The following is a 6278-nucleotide window of genomic DNA, read 5'->3' on the forward strand; positions in this document are numbered from 1 at the left end:
GATGTGTGTGTGTATGTGTGCGCTACCTCACATACTTATGTATATGTTTAAATGCAAATTTTTGGACTTTTTTATTTTCGAGATTTTAAAGCACATGATTTATGCAAATTGAAACTGACCTTAGACCAGAACCGTTGAAGCAACTGCTGCATTGTTGCTGCATTAGTGCTTTTCCACAAATAGAAACAAGCACTCATACGCACTGAGGGCCTTACATACGCTTTGCTGGTAATGCAATTTTCGTTCGTTCCCTTCTACAATATTTTCGACAGTATTTTCGTAGCAAAGTTGATGCATTCTACTATGAAGGCATAGCTTATGTAGCTACCCCTGTCACTCGGCTCTGTGCTATCACAAATGTTTTTATATATTTTTATATAATTTTTATTTTTCAAATTTACCAACTAATGTAATGGCAGACCAGTGGGGTTGTTGTTTTTTTTGGTGTAAATTGGAAACTAACTTGAATGGTTGCATATTTTAAATGTTCACAATTTCACAAAGTAACACACACACACACACACACCAACACGAACACAAACACATACACAAACAAGAAAATGAGTAAGTGAAATAATTTTCGTGTGGATTTTTATATGCACGCATGCACTTGCTTGTATGCCAGGCCTTCCGCTTGTAATGCATGACTAATGACTTCTTGTTGGTGTAATTGTATTTGTTTTAGATTTAAATATATATGTGTGCATTTCTATGTGTATGTGTGCATTTAAAACATTTTAATTTTTATTAATGGTTTTTGTAATTCGAAAAGTCATTTTTCATATGAAAAATTTGCTTAAATTACATTTGGTATTTTCATTTGACGTTAATAATTGGAATAAAATTGAACTAAATTAATTCCAAAGTCATTGCTAATGTTTCAAAATAGAGTAAGTAAAAAAGTTCACAAAATAAAATATAAATACAAGAGTAATTACAAATACATATTCACACCGTGTAGTGTAAGTCGCCTTTCCCAGGTAACCTTAAAGGTATCGCAATGGGTAGTCGATGTCTCCAACAGGAAGTGGTGGCAGTTATATCATATCATCATCATCAACATCCGTGACAATACAGTCCATGTTGGACCTAAGCCTGTTTAACAACAGTTTTCCATTTTTCTCTGGTTTTTGTTTTTCTTTTCCAATTTCTTATATTCATTACTTCTAAGTCCTGCCACACACTGTCTTTCCATCGCTTTCTTGGTCTTATTTCTAAATCCTGCTACACACTGTCTTTCCATCGCTTTCTAGACTCAGTAGGGTTTATTGCAAATTTAAATTTTATATTATTATTAAAAAGAATATCTATTGTGCCCCTGTTTCTCCTAGTCCAATTTCTTTAATTAAATACAGTATAGAGCCTATCTTTCCTAGTCTTCAATCCTTAAATCCATGAAATACCCTCCTAGATATTTCTTCCGCTTGTACATCACTGTCCGACACTCCCCAAGCACATGTTATTCAGTTTCTCTCTCTTCTCTACAGTATCAGCAGTCTGAGTTGTATTGAACTCCTTACTTCGATAAGTGAGTACTCAATCTATAGTCACTGGTCAGTAATCCCGTAATAATTCTTACGTTATTTTTTGATTGTGCTATGCAATCTTTGAAGCGTAGGTCTTTTAAAGTATTTTAGATTGTGAAAGTTTTGGTTGCCTTTCCCAATAGAGTTCTATCCATCTTTTTTCACTGCGCCGTTCATAAGAATGGATAGAGTTCCTTTGTCTATACCACAGAATGGTACGGGGAATATCATTCTTGAGATCGCTTTTCCTCTTGCAAGTTTGTCTGCCATAAATTTTATAACTTTTAACTAATAATATATACAAATTAAGATAAATAATGTTATATATTGGTTTTGATGTTCTACTGGACTGGTTTTTGCTCTTGAAAATTTGTGATGTGATTAAAATTACCGTTTCTTGATTATCGTAATTCTATGATATTGACCCCAGTGATCTCTATCTTATTTCCCTGTCGATGTAAGACGATACTCCCCTCGTAAATCTTGTTGTTGGAAGATGTCTTGTTGCTTTGCTTAGATTTTAGGCAATCTAAGCTGGATATGGCGCACAATAGATCTTTTAGGTCGGGTGCACAAATAGCCTATTTTAAATAATAAGCTGGATATACTGTTTATCAGAGTAAGAATGAATATAATTGTTTTAACTATGATACTCGTTCTACCTGTCAAGGCGTATAACTACCTTGACGCAATTCTAGATACAATGCTACAAGCCAAGATGTATAACTACTTTAATATAACTCTAATACCTTGTTCAGTAAAACGTATAACTGACTTTTCGAATGTAAGACTACTATAATTATTAGTAACAGCTTTAACTATTTCCCAAGAAACGTGTTTCTTGTTGAGGCCAAAGCTAGAGATTAACAGAGAACGCACTTAATTTTTAACAACTTCTGCAATGAGTATTGAAAAAATACACGGTTTCTCTGCGTTTATCGCACTAGTAGGGATGTGCATAAGGAGGTTTAGTAATTCTGCATTATCAAAACTCAACAATATTTTAACTTGTATTGGCACATCCAAGGCGCTAAAATTTGCAAGCCCACCTGATATAGCACAAGGATATATACCATCGTGATAGCTATGTTCATTAATGAAGGCAAGCATACGATGAATATTCAATTATGCAGCATGTTTCAAAAAATTTGATATATTTATTGACGATGGCAAAGGTATGGTAGCAGGCGACTGTGGTGTTATAATAGCCTCGCTAGACTGTAGAGTAGCAGTGTAGTACACTAACAATCAGAGTAAACAGCAATTACCTTTGCAGAGTATTCATGGAATAATTTTTAATGAGTTCCTAAAATCTAGTATTGTTATGTGAAGAACATGTCAATTGGTAAGTTAAAGGAAGGAGCTCAAGAAAGTAGTTTTTTCAACGATCTCCAGTAAAACACAAACCGGTACCCCTAGATATATATTTAGGATGCTTCCCTGCTAACCAAACAGTGTGCTATTATATTCCTTTTAATGTTTCTATGTGAAAGAAGCCAGATGAAATTGATGTCAACTACAGGTTTATCAAGACAATACTTATTACCGTGTTGAATTAATTACAAATATTGTTATTATTTTAAAATAAAATCAATGACTTGTGCTTGAAATCTGGTCAGAGAAGATAAGAGTAGATAGATATAAATATTAATCAAAATAACTGATTTTCTTCATACTAAAACCTTAACTGCATACTTTTATGTTAATGTCATATAATATGTTATATTATGAGATGATATATCTTTTGAAATACAAAATACAACCAATTATTTGCATTTTTGTAGCAACGGAAGTTGCTTTATCTAAAATCTGTAAACAACTCGAATTGTGACACTTACTAAGGACGGTACTGGCCCCCAATAGAACAGAGCACTGCAATTATAGCAAATACAAATAACCTTCAAGTAACCTTTACTGATTAAAATGTTGCCCGTAAAGAACTTTCTAATATTTGACATGGATAGGGTTTTCGACCTATTATTTCCCTACTGAACCAAATCCATGAGACTTGGAAATATAATTCTAGACAAGTGGTAGAAACTGCTTCAAAGGGAAAAGGCAATATATATAGTAGGTGGTGATTTAAGAACACTGCAAATCAATGACTGCAGACCATTTGCAAGACAGAGATAATTGAAAATGTATTGAACACCAAAAAAAATAGTAAGCAATGGATAGATAATATATTGTTATAAAATCGAAGGAAAACTATGATTGTCTGGTATTTAGTGGTGTCTGTAACCAAACGCCAACATTATAAAGTCTTTTCAATATGAAATAATTTTAGTCATTTCGAAGGCGTGCTAGTAATTTAGATACAATGACGATTATGGAGATTTAAATATTTATAGCATAATTGATATTATCTTCTATAGGTATTCGAACAGATTATTAGGTTATGTGGGATTGAAAGACAGATAAAGATAATAAGATTTGCTCCAGAATAGTTTTTTATTGATTAAATTTAAATTCTTAGTGAATATGTACAAATTTTGTATCTGCTAGAGGAAAAATGCTTACAACATTTTTTATTCAACAGATTAAAACTAAGGTCATCATCACCATTAATCAATGCAACAATAGCACTTATTAACAATTGATGACAACGCATAGGTATATTCAAAGCATTAATTCATATAGGTATATCATTTTTTTATTTTCTTATCATAATTAACTTAATTATTACTTATTTAATCGATTTGTAAAACCACTCTACATAGTGAAATATTTTTTTTTACATATATGAATCAACTTAATTATATCTTCGATATAAAGGCGTTTCATTCATCGTATATTCATGTTTCAACTATGCGGAAAGATAAAAGCGCGAAACATAATTTGTGAGTGAAATTTTTATTGCAGCAGAACCACAAACGATAACGATAATTGCTGCCAACAACTGTAATCGTTCCGCTGCTAAACCGATGAGCGACACCAATCATGGACACAAATTGAACACATTTTACGCGTTTCAGAATAACAATGTAACGCTCGACACCATGATTAATCTGGTATTTGTGGAAATGAAAGGCGAAACAAAAAATATTTTCCATTTCACTCATACAGATAAACTAATTAGGTTATGTGCTTTATTGGGAAATAAAGCAAGGACATACTTAACTAACTCAGAGTTGCAATTCAAAGACATATTGACTCACTCAACAGAATTTTGCAAATGGGTTAACGTTGAAAATGTCGCTAACTATAGTGAGTATCCCGTTCGAAAATCAATACTTAAGGCAATAAATGATAATTGATATAATTTACGAATTATTTTTCAAATAAATTAAACATTTATAAATTAACTATATCTGGTTCAATAATTATTTTTTGATTCCAAAGATGAAAGATTAGGTCAAAGCCACAAACATAGTATACTACTCAAATGAATATTTTGAAATCCTTAAAGCAATGTGTTTCCTCTACATGACCTAACAGTAGAGTACAGAATGTCAAGTTGCTTTAAAGTCAAGTTCAATCCAATTCACATACCTTCTGCTCAAAAAGTACTCGGATTTTGAAAATAGAAACACACAAATTTAAATTTTATTCCAAATTTATTTTATCTCCTTCAAAATATGCTCCTTCTGAAACGATACACATATGCTAACGCTTAACCCAATCTTCCATACACTTTTCGTAGGCCCGTGAAGGTATGGCTTTTAGTTCCATCAATCGACTCAAAACGCTTACCACGAAGGGGCAATTTGAGTTTCGGGAACAGGAAAAAATCGCACGGATCCAGATCTGGCGAATATGGTGCCGGAGCGATGAAAGTGGTGCCGTGTTTGGTCAAAAAATCGCGTACAACAAGAATTTTACATAGTAAAAATCGCTAAATGCACTTGAGGTAGTCTCATATTAACAGCTGCTGTAAACAAACTAATTGATAGATGGCGCTCAAATTTGTACCATATGTCAAGAAAGGGTGTACCAACATAACAAAAAAAATTTTTGAAGTCTATTACTTAAGGAGTAGTTAACAAACAACAAAATCCGGATACGTTTTGAGCAGAAGGTATGTTTTTGAGTGTTACACATCTATATATGACATGTCGAAACAGATTAATATATAAAAAATATTTTGTATTCTCACAGGCAAACCATCTGCTAATTATCTGTTTATATCTTCTACAAAATAGTGCTCCAATATAAAAGAATCTTAAGCTTTATAGACAAGGTTCAAGCGAATATAAAGGGAAATCGATGTGTCAAGCTAGTGAGAGTCGATACGAAAACTTATGTATTAATGTTTGTACCTACCAGTCAGAGACAAAGGTCCCAGAGAAACAAAGGTACTATCCCAGCCAGATAAAGGATGTGATTTCCAGCATATACAAAATTTAGAACTTCTAACTTAACTCGCAGTAGTAAGATAAAATTATTTAATATCATGTCATTTCTCATAGGATATTGGGTTATAGAAAGACATAAAGCAAGACTAAATCTGCTCAAAACTATTGCAGATCTTCTACGCCAGCTCTTTAGCATCTATTGTATCACAAGCAGGGATTATTAAGATTCAGACTTAAGCCTTTAGGTGCACCATTCTTCAATTTACTCCTCTACAACAACTGCAACCTGATTATCAAATAAATGGTTCCTTTCATCTATACGTCAATATGTGTACCCCAAACTATTTCTATTTAGAATCCTAAAAAGACCTATTAATCATTGGTTTCGATTTTCATAATTATTTCTGATGTTTTGTTGAAAGCTTTTCTTTGTATCTCTGCTTCCTTTATATACTTT

This window comes from Teleopsis dalmanni, chromosome 2, assembly GCF_002237135.1.
Source record: "Teleopsis dalmanni isolate 2A chromosome 2, ASM223713v2, whole genome shotgun sequence".
Lineage (NCBI taxonomy): Eukaryota > Metazoa > Arthropoda > Insecta > Diptera > Diopsidae > Teleopsis > Teleopsis dalmanni.